The sequence below is a fragment of the Saimiri boliviensis genome, chromosome 9 (assembly GCF_048565385.1).
Source record: "Saimiri boliviensis isolate mSaiBol1 chromosome 9, mSaiBol1.pri, whole genome shotgun sequence".
Taxonomy (NCBI): Eukaryota; Metazoa; Chordata; class Mammalia; order Primates; family Cebidae; genus Saimiri; species Saimiri boliviensis.
Genome location: NC_133457.1, coordinates 50,552,084 through 50,567,493, shown reverse-complemented (window position 1 = coordinate 50,567,493; position 15,410 = coordinate 50,552,084).

Here is a 15,410-nt window from a genome sequence, read left to right as displayed (position 1 = left end):
TAACTGGATGGAAAAAAAAAAGTGGAGGTCATCAGTATAAACTATTTTATCAAGAGATTATTGAAGAAAGGCCAATGTTGATGTGAGACATGTCTCACTGTAAGTGGGTTGACTGTTCCTGCATTTAGGGAAGCTTGATTTAATTATGATAGTGCTCCAAATGGATGCAGGCCACCAAATGGACTTTTACAGCATGAGTAGGAATTAACCAGGTAAATGTCAAGAGAGTATATCTAGAGCATTTGACTTTTCCAGAGAGCTAAGAATAGTTTAGCATGCCTGGGCCAGAGAGTAAGAAGCGGGAGGATTGAGAAATGGTATAAAAAGATAAATGAGGTTCAGATTCTGAAGGTCTATGACAGCCAGTTAAAGGAGTCTGGACTTTAAACTGCAGGCTCTTGGGAACTATTGTAGAATGTTAAGTAGGGTAATCTTCATGCTCCATTACTGATTCATCATCGCATGCCAGTTACTTTTCCTATTAGAGGAAATGTTAAGATTATCAGCTGAATTTTTGTATGAAGTGAATGAAAGAGAAAGTTTTGGTCACTTGGTCAAATAGCAGCCATGAGCAGACTAAATTGAGTTGGAGAATCACTGAACTGTCTTTCAAGAAAAATGAAGTTTGTGGTTGCCTAACACTTAAAGGCTTATGTTGGACTGATTACAATAGCATTGACCAACCACAATGTTCTGTAAACTTCCTATGACTACCTTCTAAACATTTAAAATTTGTTAAATTTACTCCATGGGAGTTTGATGTAGGATTCTAGATGCCGAAGATGTTCACTTTTGTTTACCTAAAAGTGTAAAAATCCAGATTATTTGTAATGTGTTTGACTTTGTGTAATTTTACCTTAAAAATTACATTAACCTTATGTTTCTCTAATGAACATTTTTAGAGGAGTCAGAGTTTAAAGTGAGCTTTGAATGAAACAAAGAAGGTGATTTCATAGATGGGAATTGCTAGACCTTTTAAATATGGACGTAGAGTTTGAGGAGTTTGTTAGTGATCTCCACAGTGCTCCACCTGAGGATTCATTCTGTACCCAACTCTTCACTCATAGGGTATAGACCCCCTGATAAGTCATGACCAGAGGGCTCTGGGTACTTCTCTGCACCAGGGTTCTCAGGTGAAGTGAATCTCTGGGTCTTAGTTTCATTACCTACAAAATAATGGACAGCATTAGCTCCAAAGTCTCTTCCTGTTCTAAGCCTTTTTATACTTTTGAGTCTGTGATTCTGTGTTCTTGTCAAATGAAGTGGATGAGAGGAGTGGCTGCAGGATTTTTTTTTTTTTTTTTAAGATGGAGTCTTGCTCTGTCACCAGGCTGGAGTGCAGTGGCGCAATCTCGGCTCACTGCAACCTCTGCCTCCTGGGTTGAAGCGATTCTTCCACCTCAGCCTCCTGAGTAGGACCACAGGCACGTGCCACCACGCCTGGCTAATTTTTTTGTATTTTTAGTAGACATGGGGTTTCACCATGTTGGCCAGGATGGCCTCGATCTCTTGACCTCGTGATCCGCCCACCTCCGCCTCCGCCTCCGCCTCCCAAAGTGCTGAGATCACAGGCGTGAGCCGCCGCGCCCGGCCAGGATGTTTTAATGGACATTTGTCTTTACTTAATTGATGTGCCAGTGTAGTAGCTTTTCCTACTTATTTCATAACATGCATTGTTCTTTTTTCTCTGGAAGCCACCTTCCATCGGCAAACTTTTGTTGAGATTTCATTATGCTTAGAACAATGCCCTATAAACCTGGGGCTCCTGAGGCTCAGGACAAGGAGCCTGGTATGCCTGAGGGGTCAAGAAATCGAGGCCCAAGTGTGCCTGGTATGTAGAAGTTCCTGGTGAACATTTTCTCAACTAGTGTTTAGCCTTTTTTCTAGAAAAAAAGATTTCCCAAAGTTTTATATAAGCAAGTTGATAGGTTTAGAGTAATTATGTTTCCTTAAGAATTATATCCCTGCAAGTGACAGTGCTGAATATAAATAAATGAATAATAATGATGAATAGCTTGACTGTCTGGCATATAGCAGTTACCTTTAAATTAATTGACAAGGCACTGCCTAGGGCAATTTTCATCAAATCGCTTTATTCCTCTTTCTTCTACAGAATTTGTCAGTTTAAGTTGATCTAAGGGCATTACTGAATTTGAATTCAAATGGAGTTCAAGTCCCAAGGTTTGAAAATGAAGTCGCTGGGCTCTGAACTCATGATATGCTTTTGTATCTGAAGATGATAATCCGAAACATACTGAGTGGCACTATGACAGGACTTTTTATTTGATTTCAAAGCAACTTCACATTGATAGTGTTTTATATATTCACTAAAATCCAAATAGAGCTATTGTCTCTAGGAAGAAGAAATTGTTCCTGTAGCTAAATATAGCCATTCTTTGGTGCATCTAACACTGACAATGAATATAGACACAACTTTATCCTAAAAGGGTTTTTTTTATGAAGTGTAAGATTCACTTTATATACATACATATTGATAGATGAACAGACACAAAGTCGATATGTGAAAAAGGTAGATTACAAGTGATTTTATTTGTATTTTGTATTTTTCTATTATAAATACATACCATGTAATAAATGAAGTTATTTTAAGCAAACATAAAGTGTACCAAAGGAGCTTGCCATTTTGAAGAAAGCTTATTTTAAATCTGACTATAGCAAAGAAATACCTCTTATTTTCTGTGTAAATCTAGATTCTCATTTTATAAAGTCCCCTAGGGTGCAACAAAATGATGCAGTCATATTCAGGAAAAAACAGTCCACCAAAAAAGAATACGCAATTTCTGTCTCAGTATTTCAAGGGAACTCAGAACTAGGTTCTGAGAAAAAAAAAATGGATTTTATGGTAAGGGGTGTTCCTGGTAGAACCAGATAAGAAAGCAACATTATTGGAAGGTTTAAAGTTGAAAGGGGAATCGTAAGGCAGATGATCTGGGAGCAGAAGAATGAGGGCTGTTAAGGATCCTGGTGGAAGAAGGGCTATAAGCAGGGCTCATATTCAGTTGAATGTACTAGCATTGCCAATATATGTATTAAAATATGAAAATACTTTTTGCTAAATAGTCTCTGCCTTGAATATCTGCATTATCCTAGCGGATCAGGTTCCTCCCTGGGGCTTCTCCACAATCCAGCCACTAAAGTGATTAATAATTTATACCACAGGGGGGCCCCAGGATTCTGATCCTATGCAGCAGCCAGCATCTGGACTTACATTAGGTGTCTTTTCTGATTGATGTGTGCTGGTACTTACCATTATTAAATATTTTGAATGTCAACCCTGCTGGTAAGGGATAAGGAATTGGTCTTTGATGGACCAAATGATGAGCAGTCAAGGAAAGGAGAAAGCAGGTATTTTCCACCAATAAGCTATGTTCACAGCAGGGAAAATTTTAAGGTAGGCCTGGGTGGTCTGTGTCAGCCACCTCCCACCTGTCAGTTACTCTCTCACCCCTTTTCACCAACTTTATGTGCCGTGGCAGGGCCTTATTCTACAACTTCCTCAAACATGGATCTGATTGGCTTATGACCTTAACCATTACTCTTAAAACACAATCAATGTGGATTTTTCAAGCCTCTCCAGAGTGTCTAGAACTTTATAGGGGATCACAGACTAAGAACAGGGACAAAATGCATTCTTGAGTGGCACTCTTTGTTGTTGTGGTGAATCCTAGGTTAGCGTCAATTTTCTTTGACCATGTTAAACCTGTATCAGTCTACCCTTTTCAACTTGCTGTTAAGCAATCTACTGTCAGTTGCTCCTTTGAAGGGAATTTTCTCTTTGACTGTTTTAAGATTTTCTCTTTGTCTTAGGTTGCTACACTTTCATAACCAGTTATCTGAGCATGCATTTCATTCTTTTCTGCATGGAATTGACTGAGTCTTAAATCTGTGAATTGGTGTCTTAGCAGTTATGAAAAATTCTCAAGGTCTGCCCTATTCTCTTATCCACTGCTTCCTGGCATGCCAGTGTTGGAACTTTGTACTATATCCTCCTATATTCTCCACATCTACACGTGATGTTTTTCTTTCCTCTTAGTACTGCATTGTATATATGATCTCACCACACACCCCACCGCCTCACAACCGGCCCTCCAGTTCATGATTTCTCCTTATATGGGTATTGGCAATATGTTGCAAATCTAATTGTTGAGTTTTTATTTCAGTTACTATGTTTTTTTTTAAGTTTGGTTTTTGTTTTTAGTTTGGTTTCTTTTCAGACATGATATGTGACTTTTTATAGTCACCTATAGTTAATTGCAAGGTTGCCATTTATTTCTATAAACATGGTAGGCATAGTTGTTTTTTAACCTGGGTCTAATAGCCGAAGGCTTTGTGGTTCTATTCCTTCTTTCTGTTATTTTGCTGGTTCTTGTTCCCTTAGTTATTGGTTATCTCTGACTAGATAACTGGTAATTGTCCTCAAATTATTTGGAGGGATACTCTGAAACCTAGTTTGGGTGTGTCCTCCTCTAGAGAGGCTTTATTTTGTTTTTACCAGGCATGTGGGGAGAACAGTTGAGATCTTCTCACAGCACATGCATGGCTTAAAGTCTCTGGCTCACCCAGGCTAAGTGTACCCATGGTACAAAGCCATAAGAATTTGGTCTATGGCCACAGCTTCTCAAGGGCATTTTGTTCCTTTTTTTGCTTAGTACCAAGGCAGGTTTTCCCGCAGTCCTCTCAGGTTGAGGGGTAAGAGAGGCAAATTTAGGTCTGGCTTATCCTTAATTTGCATCTGTATTAATTTGGGAAGAGTACCCAATAACACTCTCCAGTTTCTGTGGGCCCTAAGTCTTGACTAGTATCCACCTGGCCCCTAGTGACTACAGCAGTATTGACAGACGCTTCTAAGGGTTTTGATCATTCAATAGTCTTCTTACTATTTTGGTAGCAGGCTTTTATCCAAATGTTGACCTGGAAGTTTTTAATTGTGTTTTCAACTATTTGATTATTTTAAGGTGGTGGGGTTTGTTTAAATATATGTTATCAGTGTTTTTTGTTGCTGTTTTCAGCAAGAATGTTGATCTGAATAACCTAGCCTGCTATTACCAGAAACCAGAAGCCTCTGAGGGAGTTTATAATTGAGTCTTGATAAAAGCATTTTAAAGATGAAAGGCAATAATAGTGATAAGTTATTCTGATTTACAGTAGATGAAAGAGGTCAAAGCTTAATTGGTAAGGAGCCACATAGTGGAATAGTACCTACGTTTTAAAAGGAAGTGAGACGGAGGCCTTCCCAGTGCCCCTGAAAATGGCACTTATCTTTGGGTGATGTGGCTGTATAAAATTTTGACATATTTGGCAAGAACTTTTCCTATATTTCTTCATATTCTGATTTTCTCCCAGAATCTCATTGTCTTGGCTCTCTAACAGCTTCTGTTCAATCACCTGCCTCAAGTTCTGCCTCCATTCTCTCTGTCGCTGCTCCCTCTCTCACCTGGATAAGAATATGTGTGAATGGTTCATAGCAATCACTGGTATTCCCTGGTTAGAGCAGAATCTTTTCCCAAGGGGAGAAATGTACATAGGCACATTTTTCTCCATACAATTTCTGGGGATACTTGCTGCCCTAGGAGATTACGGAAAATTTCATGGAGAAGGAGACACTTAAGAATAGAGCAGATTCAAATGAGATGAATAGATATCTCTCAATAGAAGACATACACATGACCAACAGGTGTATGAAAAAATGCAAAGACAGAAAATCTTTGAAAACGTAAAAAATAAAAACACAGAGAAAGGGAAACTCTTATATGTTGTTGGTGGAAATGTACATTGTGAAAAATAGTATGGAAGTTGTTCAAAAAAACTAAAAATAGAGCTACCACATGATCCAGCAATCCCACTACTGGGTATATACAGCTATTCAAAGGAAAATAGATCAGTATGTTAAGAAGACATCTGCATTCCAAGTTTATTACAGCATTATTTATAATGGCCAGGATGTGGAATCAACCTAACTGTCCATCAACAGATGAACAGATAAAGAAAATGTGGTATATATACACACAATGAAATAGTAATCATCCAAAAAAAGAACAAAATTCTATCATTCATGGCAACATGGCTGAATTTGGAGGACATTATGTAAAGTGAAATAAGCCAGTCACAGAAAGACAGATACTAAATGTTCTCACTCATGTAGAAGCTAAAAAATGTTTATCTAAAAAATGTAGAGAGGAGAATGGTGGTTACTAGAGACTAGGAAAGATGAAGTAGCGGGAGATAGCCAGAGATTGGTTAATGGACACAAAATTACAGCTAGATAGGAGAAATAAATTATAGTGTTCTATAGCACTGTAAGGTAGTCGTAATTAAAAATATTCATTGTATATTTTCAAATAGTGAGAAGAGCAGATTTTGAATGCTCCCAATGCAGAGAAATGATAAACGTTTGAGGTGCTGGATATGTTAATTACTGTGATTTGATAATTACATATTGTATACATGTATTGAAATATCACATTGTACCTCATAAATATGTACACTTATTAAATGTTAATTAAAAATAATAAAAGTTTAAAAATGGGCCAGATTTCAGAAGGCAGAGATCATAATAGCAGTTGGCCATATTTCACAGAGTTTGGTGCTTTTCCTTTAGCAACCCTGAAAGTATCCCCATTTTATTATTTTTTCTTTTTAATAATGATTTTCCCAGATGTTCTTTCAGTTTCTCATATTTGGATTTCTATATCTCTAGCAAGGCCAGGGAATTTTTCCTCAATTATTCCCTCTAGTAAGTTTTCCAAACTTATAGGTTTCTCTTTTTCTTCAGGAACACTGATCATTCTTAGGTTTGGCCATTTAACATAATTTCAAATTTCTTGGAAACTTTGTTCATTTAAAAAAAAAGTCGAGTCTTTGATTGGGTTAGTTCAAAAGCCTGGTCTTTGAGCTTTGAAGATTTTTCTTCTACTTGTTCTAGTCTACTGTTAACACTTTCCAGTGCATTTTGTATTTCTCCAAGTGTGTCTTTCATTTCCAGAAGTTGTGAATGCTTTCTCCTTATAATATCTATTTATCTGGAGAAGTTTTCATCCATATCCTGTATTTGTTAAAAATCTCTTTAAGTTAGTTTTCACTTTTCTCTACCATCTCCTTGAGTAGTTTAATAATCAACCTTCTGAATTCTTTATCTGACAATTCAGAAGTTTCTTGTTGGTTTGAATCCTATAAAAGGGTTCTGTAACATTTTGTCATATTACCAGAATGACTTTTCTGGTTCCTTCTCATGTGGGTAGACTATTTCAGTAGAGAGGTCTGAAATGCAAGGCCTGCTGTTCAGATTCTCTTGTTTCACAGAGTGATCCCTTGATGTAGTGCTTTTCCCCTTCTCCTAGGGATGGCCCTTCCTGAGAGCTGGACTGCAGTGATTTTTATTGCTCTTCTGGGTCTAGTCACCCAGTAGGGTTACCAGGCTCTGGGCTGCTGGAAGATGTCTGCAAAGAGTCTCGTGTTGTGATTGATCTGTCTTCAGGTCTCCTAGCTATGGATACAAGTACCTGCTCTGGTAGAAGTAGCAGAAAACTGAAGTCGACTCCGTGGTTGTAGATATGTTGAGTGTGTTGGTTTTCTCTTCCCTTCTTACTGTTACTTCTCTTCCCTTCTTACTGTATCATGTCTCCTATAACATCTTGGTCAGAAGTACATGTCTAAAAAGAAGGGTCAAAAAAAGGTGGGGTAGAAGATGGGGTGGCAGTGTAGAGAGCAGGGAACTGGTACAAATCACTGGAGCCTGGAAGTCTGAAAAGGGACCCAGTGCAATTCCTATGTAAAGATTTTTAGCCTCATGCTTGTAATCCCAGCACTTTGGGAGGCTGAGGTGGGTGGATCACTAGGTCAGAAGTTCAAGACCAGCCTAGCCAAGATGGTGAAATGCTGTCTCTACTAAAAATACCAAAAAAAAAAAAAAATTAGCCTGGCATGGTGATGGGTGCCTGTAATCCCAGCTACTTGGGAGGCTGAAGGATAGAATTGCTTAAACTGGGAGGCGGAGGTTGCAGTGAGCTGAGATTGTGCTATTGCACTACAGCCTGGGTGACAGAGCAAGATTCAAAAAAAAAAAAAAAAAAAGATTTTTAGCTTGTCTTCTACTGCTGAAGACTTGAGACTTGAAAATACGGTCTTCACAGGGCCCAAACCTACTTACGGTAACCCTGACTATAAATATTGATCAATTTCCAGAAACACTTATTTTTCTGAGAATGTATGTATGTATATGTGTATATATATGTATACAGAATATAATACTGTTATATATAGTGTCATATATTTAGAAATTTGGATATCATATAGGAGTAGCTCTTTTTTTTTTTTTAAACTCATCTACAGTGGATTTGTTGTTCTGGCTGCCCAGTGTATCCTTTCTGTATGGAGAATTCCCCATTCCCTGGCATCTTGTGCTTACATGTGGTCATGTGGTCTCAGTACAGCCTTATAGGTTGTTGTAGCAGCATCTTACAGGTGTTCCTGCCAGAACTGAATCTTAAGAGGCTGGTTGGCTGGTAATAATTTGTGGCGGACTCATAGCATGGAGAGCACATCCAGGGCACCAAAATGCAACAGCACCAGTGGAGAAGATTTAGAGGCAGTGAAACCTAAAGTGCTTGTAACACCCATGATGCTGTGCTTAGCAAACAGATCCTGTGGTAGGATCATGGCTCTGCCTTGTTCCCCAGCTAATATACTTTTGATACATACCTTTTAGGCTTAAGTTTCCCGGAGTCGGTGTCTGCTGTTTTTAATGCCCCAAATATCACATTGATTTTAGCAGTTGTCAAAGCAAGGTTGGGATTTCAAATAATCATTTTAAATTGGATGTGGATTTGGATATCATTTATGGAAATAATACTCTTTGCTCTCTAGATATATGGGCAGGAAGTAAACAGTCAGAGGCAATCATCAAACCAGTCCTGACTGCTGGCTCTGTATGGCTCAGTTGGTTTCTTGGCTTATTTCTTATTTTATCTAAAGCCAGATCACACTATCCAGGAGGAATGTTCATAAAAACCAAAGCCTTAGTGTGAACATTTTCTTTAAGGTCAATGTAATTTACAGTCTGTCCAGAGAAGCTTTTAGAGATGTAGAATGTGACTGTAATCCTCAATGCACTCTTATTACCCTTCCCTCCTATTAGAAATTGATTTTGGCACAGTTCCTTTAGGTGGAAAGTGACTCTGTCAGCAATTGCTGTTTCTCTTTTCACACATTGGGGTTCCCCCCACAAAAGTATTAAAGTCTCTTTAGTGTTCCTTTAGGAGAGGTTAAACACAGTTATCACCAACATTTGGAGTTTCATATCTGCCTGCTATTTCTAATATACTTTGCTTGGTAGGCATTTAGCAATCATGTGGAGTGGAAGATCTTTTCCTAAAATTACCTGAGCTTGACTACTCTGTGTGCTGGGTAAACCTGAAGGAAAAAGTTGCCAAACAAGGCATTTAGCCCTGGCTGTGGCTGACGGCATGTGTCTTCCTCTCTCCCCACCCCTGTGGATCTCCTTGGCACTTTAAGAACAGCTAACACGAACAGGCCTACCGAACTATTTGAGACACCTTGCAGCTTAGCACTCGACAGGTCCAGAGAACATGGCCTTCTTCAATAGATAAGTTGCAGCTGACAAAGAGTGTGGTCAGCTCATCTTTGCATGTGGCCAATGGAGTTCCAGGAATCTTAGGATATTGGGTAGTGCCTCTTCATGGTGCTCACTTTTTTTTTTTCTTTTGAGATGGAGTTTCCTCGTTCTTGCCCAGGCTGGAGTGCAACGGTGCGATCTTGGCTCACTGCAACCTCCACCTCCTGGGTTCAAGTGATTCTCTCACTTCAGCCTCCCAAGTAGCTGGGATTACAGGTGCCTGCCACCTCGCCCAGCTAATTTTTCCATTTTTAGTAGAAACCTGGTTTCACCACGTTGGCCAGGTTGGTCTCGAATTCTTGACCTCAGGTGATCCACTCATCTCAGCCTCTCACAGTGCTAGGGTTACAGGTGTGAGCCACCGCGCCTGGCCAGTGCTCACTTCTTAATACAATGCTTTTTAACCTGTTTAAATTCTTGCCCCATGTGGTTACATGTAAAAATTCTGTCCCATATATTAAACACTATATCTTTCTCAGATTTCCAGACATCAAGTAGATATTAACTTTAATTTTCTTTATACATATTATTTGTTTTTAAAGTTTTCAAATATGGAAGCATATTGACTATGCCTTTAAAAATGCAGCAGGCTCCCCGGAGATTTGTGTCAACCTGACTAGGAAGGAGGCTCCTTATTAATAGTCACAGATGATGGCAAATCTGCAGATGGGTGGATCTGACAGCCGTTCTCAACCACCTTCTTCTCGTTGCCGTCCACTTGAAACATTCACTAGCTCTTCCATGTTTGCTCCCAGTGAGGGCTGGCCATGTGCCCATCGTTGTCATAGTGAAAGGCAAGTAGAAGTCTGCTGGTGGGGGGTTCTGGGAAAACCTTTGCTTACATAATAAAAAGGATACAATTAACTGGTTTCATCTCTTCATGCCTTCTTAGTTTACAGAAGTTTGACCCCTTCAGCAACCTCAGTCTTTCAGTGTAAAATGATAATAACAACTAACTCATATATTGCTGCAAAGGATATAATGATACTATATTTTTAGATGAGGGTATCTTTTAATAATATTAACCTAATTTTTTTGGCACCTGGTATTTCTGTTTACCCTTTGTGCTCTCACTCTCCTTCCCCTCTCCTTTTATGTATGGTGCTATTCTATAATTATTACTCCAGGGACAAGATGTACTGGTGAAAACAGATGCACAAGGTGTCCCTTCTAGTATGGTGGGGGTAGGGAAAGAAAGGACTCAGGACATACACTAGGAAACTCTAATGATTGGAGATTGTTTTTAAATTTGTAAAATCAGTTCTCTACTTTCACTTCCAGGAACATGGAGTAGACATATTTCCCCCTCTTTCTCTCCCTAAGTATAAAAGACCATCTAGGGACTTCAGAACTCAAATAATGACACAATGGTGAGTTCTCTGGGTGTTCTTTTTTGTATGGTATTTCCCAGACTTGGAGCTGAAGAAGTCAGCAACATAGAAACACCAAAGAGCACAAACAACAGTAGCCCAAATAAAAGCCTGTTCTCTTTAACCAGTGGACCAGGAAAAGGCAGCTCAGCAAGGCAGAAAACTTTTCGTTGATAACTGTAATAGCTTCTGTACTCCAGCTAAGGACCACAGGCAAAAAATGCTGCTCCACCCCACTTACACCAACAAAGAGCCAGTCATGAGCTTCAGTGTCCACCCTCACCCAGCTGTGACAAAGTGTCCCAACCCTTCTACTGGGGTGGTGCCAGAGCAGGCCAAGTAGGGAGTTGGGATCTTAATCCTCACTGGTTGATAAGGAGACCCATCCCTCTATAGTGTCAGTGGGGACCCTGAGGGAAGCCTTGACTTCTTCCCTTAACTGTCAGTAAGGAGCTGCTCCTCCATCGTCCCAGTGGGGTAGTATTAGAGAAGGCCTAGCAGTATGAAAGCCGTCCTCCCCACCACCCCCATAGCATCAGCAGAGGCCATGTGGGAGGTAGCGATGACGTACTCCGACTCCTCCCAGCAAGGGAAGTCTTAGTAGAGGCCTCGTGGGAAGCTGGAACTTCTAATCCCACCTAGCTGTAGCAAAGAATCCCTATCCTGTCCTCAAGTGTCCACACAGGAGGCGTGGGGAACCTGCTCCTGGCAATAATGAGATGCCCTTCTACCCCTCACCAGCTTCCTGTGTCAGAAGTCAGCTAAAACAGAAGGTTCCGATAAAATAAAGATCATTTCAACAGAAACGATCAGGTTTCTATTGAAAATCTCTTGTCACATCAAGAACCAGGAAGATTTTGAAGTGAATGAAAAAGATAGTCACTAGATGTCAATACCATAATGCCAGAAATTTTAGAATTATATGATGAAGATTTTATATCTGCCATCATAAAAGTGCATTAATGAACATACTTGAAACAAAAGTTAAAAGTCTTAGAAAAGTAAAAAGAAAGTATCAGCAAAGAAATAAAAGATATAAAAAAGGACCAAATGGCCGGGCGCGGTGGCTCAAGCCTGTAATCCCAGCTACTCAGGAGGCTGAGGCAGGAGAATTGCCTGAACCCAGGAGGCGGAGGTTGCGGTGAGCCGAGATTGCGCCATTGCACTCCAGCCTGGGTAACAAGAGCAAAACTCCGTCTCAAAAAAAAAAAAAAAAAAAAAAAAAATGGAAATTTTAGAACTGAAAAATACAATAATGACACAATGAGTGCTTTCCCGCTATCATCAGGAATGAGGCAAAGATCTCCACTCTCATCACTCTTATTCAACACGGTGATAGGCGTTTTAACCCAAGCAAAAAGGCAAGAAAAGGAAATAGAAAGCACATATATTAGAGAGGAGAAATAAACCTGACCCTATTTGTAAATGACATGGTAGTCTATATAGTAAATCCCAAGTAATCTACATAGAAGCCATAATAAATGAGTTTAGCAAACTTGTAGTATACAAGATGAACATATGAAAATCAATTTATTGCTATGTACTAGCAATAAACCTGTGGCCATTGAAAAATAGCAAAATTGTAGTTTTTATATATTCCTTACCTATACAATCCTAATTAACATCTTATGTAAACATAGAAAAACAATCAGAACTGGGAAATCCATTGACCAAGTTCAAGACTTCCTTCAAACGTCACCAGTTTTGCCACTAGTGTATTCTTTTATTTTTATTTTTATTTTTTATTTTTTATTTTTTTTGAGGTGGAGTCTCACTCTGTTACCCAGGCTGGAGAGCTGTTGTGCAATCTCAGTTAACTGCAACCTCCACCTCCAGGTTCAAGCAATTCTCCTGTCTCAGCTTACTGAGTAGCTGGGGCTACATGTGTGTGCCATCATACCCAACTAATTTTTGTGTATTTAGTAGAGATGGGGTTTTGCTATGTTGGCCAGGCTGTTCCCAAACTCCTGACCTCAGGTGATCCGCCCCACTTCGGCCTCCCAAAATGTTGGGATTACAGGCATGAGCCACTATGCCTGGCCTCCACTACTGTATTGTTGCTGTTGTTCCAGGATCTCATTCAACGTACCACACTGTATTTGATTGTCATTTCTCCCTGTTCTCTGACAGTCTCCAATTGTTCCTCGGTTTCTCTTTGTCTTTTGTGTGATCTTGACACCTCCAAAGATCAGTTATTTTATGTTCCCTATTAAACACCTGCCTAGGGCATTCTCCTGATTGGATTAAACTCTTGCACGAAGAAGCCATCTGAAAGCTTCCAACTTCTGAAATTCAGAAAGAATTCTGAGGGAAAGGAAGAGAGGGGAAGGAAAGTCAAGCTACTGCTGGTCCTGCAGAGGAGTCTTCTCCCTTTGAGTTTTTAGATGTATCCCTGGGGAAAAGACCACAGAAGTCCCAAATAGATTTGTGGAGCTCAAGAGCTGAAGAGACATGTGCCCCTTTTCTACATAAAGGCCCAGGAGGGCTGGAATTACCCAGAGAGGGATGAGGGTGGCTGTGAGGGGTGTTTGAGGGAGTAGAGAAGGCATCATATGTGGCATGGCAGGGCATGGCAGAGTAATTTTTTGTGTGCTAGAGACTGGGCACAGAAGCCACTAAGAAAGCTTGTGGGTTGGGAACAAGGACCATCTCCACAGTGAGCTCCCTGACAGACAGATCAGGGGACTTCTCAGCCCGTGTAGACAGGAAGCATCAAGGACATTACATAAGCTCTCCCTCATTCTGCCCCAGAATCTAGATATAATCAAGAGTCAGAGAGATGCTCCAAATTGGCTTCCTACTTACCAGAATAGGGGCTCTGCTCTATATTAACCTATAAATAAAGTATGTTTCTTGTGCTCTTGAGCTATGGTCTGGGATTCATATCCCCTAATAAATGCCAGTCAGGAGATTCGTACCCCTAACAAATGACCGTGAATATTACGAATAAAGTTATATGTGCACAGGAGTGTGTGCATGAATATGAGTGTGTATGTATGTTCCAAGCAGAGATGGCAGCATTTTCCAGGGTCTGGAGATAAACTGAGAATGTGCATGTGGAGAACTACAAACCATTCATGGGAAAGTACACCACTGGGCTGTTTTGTCAGGTCAGGTTCCCACTCATACTGTGCTTTTTCTATTACACAGTGACATGTGTGTAAGGCACCAAATCATGAGGCTAGAAAAAACATCTTTCTATGTATTGCCATGCCTACCATTGAGGTAATGGTTCTGCATGTCTTTGGTCCTTCAGTACCTACCAGAGGCTGTGCTGCCATTAGCCATGAAGGGAACCCTTCAGCAAGTGTCTGAGTGTGGATGGGAGGTATTGCCCTTCTTCCTCCAGATAGTGAGCAGGTCGAAATGACAGCTCAGTTACTTCACCACCAATAAAACTTCCTGACACATGAACTATGACTCAGTTCAAATTTCTAGACTTACAGAATATAGAATTTTAGGTCAAAGAGGATCTGAGTGGGGCCCATTGCCTAAATGTACAGATGGTGAGATTGAGGTGCAAAGAGGCAAGGATGCCTTGCCTAAGTGTCCTTACCAGGCCTGTGACTGAGTCTCTGGGACTCCAGGCCCCCAGCCCAGTGTTTTCTTGGCTACTTTACCACGTTTCATGGCTCTCTGGAGTAGCTCCTTTCAAGAAAGCACTACCTGCCTCTTCAGCTCACACAACTTTCAAAACCCAACTCAAATATCCCCGAATTGACCTTCCCCATGGTAATTCTTATCTATTTGGCAATTAAATAAGTACTGTCTACTGTCCTATCTTCTAAGGTTATTCTGTCACCTTAAATAATTTTTTTGCTTTAAGTCTTTTTTTTTTTTTTAAAAAGACTTAACTTTATTGTCCTATCCAATAAAACTATTAAATTTTTAAGGATAGGCATCAAAATTTGTGTGTGTGCGTGTGTGTGTGTGTGTTCCCTCAACAGTACCTAGTGTCTTGTACTAGCAGGTTGCCTCTAGTAGGTAACTAATCAATATTAGTTGATTTGATACTGCGAGCACAAGCTCAATGCTGTGCAAAATGTGGTGCAAAGGCAGTATAAGGTGAATAACGTGGACTCAGGAATCAGCAGGCCTGGTTTTGACAAGTTGTGTGACTTTGGAAAAGTTGCCTAAGTTCTGAGCCTCAGTTTTCTCATTAGCAATGTGGATTAATGACACTAATCTCACACAGAATTGACAAGAGGATTACGTGGGATTATATATATACATTTATATGTGTATATAGCTATCTGTATATTACTATAGTTGTAATATAGTAATAACTGCTGTATTATATATCAGTATGGTTACAGTCATAACTCTATGTATGGTAATATATATAGCATATGAAACACTCACTTATATTTGGCCACAGCTATAATCCT